Below are 722 nucleotides of genomic sequence, written 5' to 3'. Positions count from 1 at the left end.
TAGGAGCCTTACACTGTGCGCACACCGAGCAAGAGGAAACATAAACCATCACGTCCTTAGCCAAAGTGGGCCACCAGTACTTCCCACTCAGACAGCGCACCGTCCGACCGATGCCTGGATGACCATAGGAAGGTGACGTGTGGGCCCAATAGATCAGCCGGTCATGGACAGCAGAYGGAACGTACAGATGCCCAGCGGGACACTGGAGAGGAGTGGGCTCTGCACGTAACGCCTGCTCAATGTCCGCGTCCAGCTCCAACTCCGGTGACACCAGGCAGGAGGCCGGGAGAAGGGGGGTGGTATCCATGGGCCGCTCCATCTGTGTCATACAGCCGGGACAGTGCGTCTGCCTTCACGTTCTGGGAACCTGGCCTGTACGAAAGGGTGAAAACAAAACGGGTGAAAAACAAGGCCCATCTGGCCTGGCGAGGGTTCAGTATCCTCGCTGCCCGGATGTACTCTAGATTGCGGTGATCAGTCCAGTTTAGAAAAGGGTGTTTAGCCCCCTCAAGCCAATGTCTCCACGCCGTTAGAGCCTTGACGACAGCCAACAGCAGCCGGTCCCTCACGTCATAGTTTCGCTCCGCCGGGCTGAGCTTCCTCGAGAAGAAGGCACAGGGGCGGAGCTTCGGTGGCGTACCTGAGCGCTGAGAGAGCACGCTCCAATCCCAGCCTTGGACACGTCCACCTCCACTATCAACGCCAAAGAGGGATCCGGATGG

The sequence above is a fragment of the Salvelinus sp. IW2-2015 genome, unplaced genomic scaffold, assembly GCF_002910315.2.
Source record: "Salvelinus sp. IW2-2015 unplaced genomic scaffold, ASM291031v2 Un_scaffold2235, whole genome shotgun sequence".
Lineage (NCBI taxonomy): Eukaryota > Metazoa > Chordata > Actinopteri > Salmoniformes > Salmonidae > Salvelinus > Salvelinus sp. IW2-2015.
Note: the sequence above shows the minus strand (reverse complement) of the source record.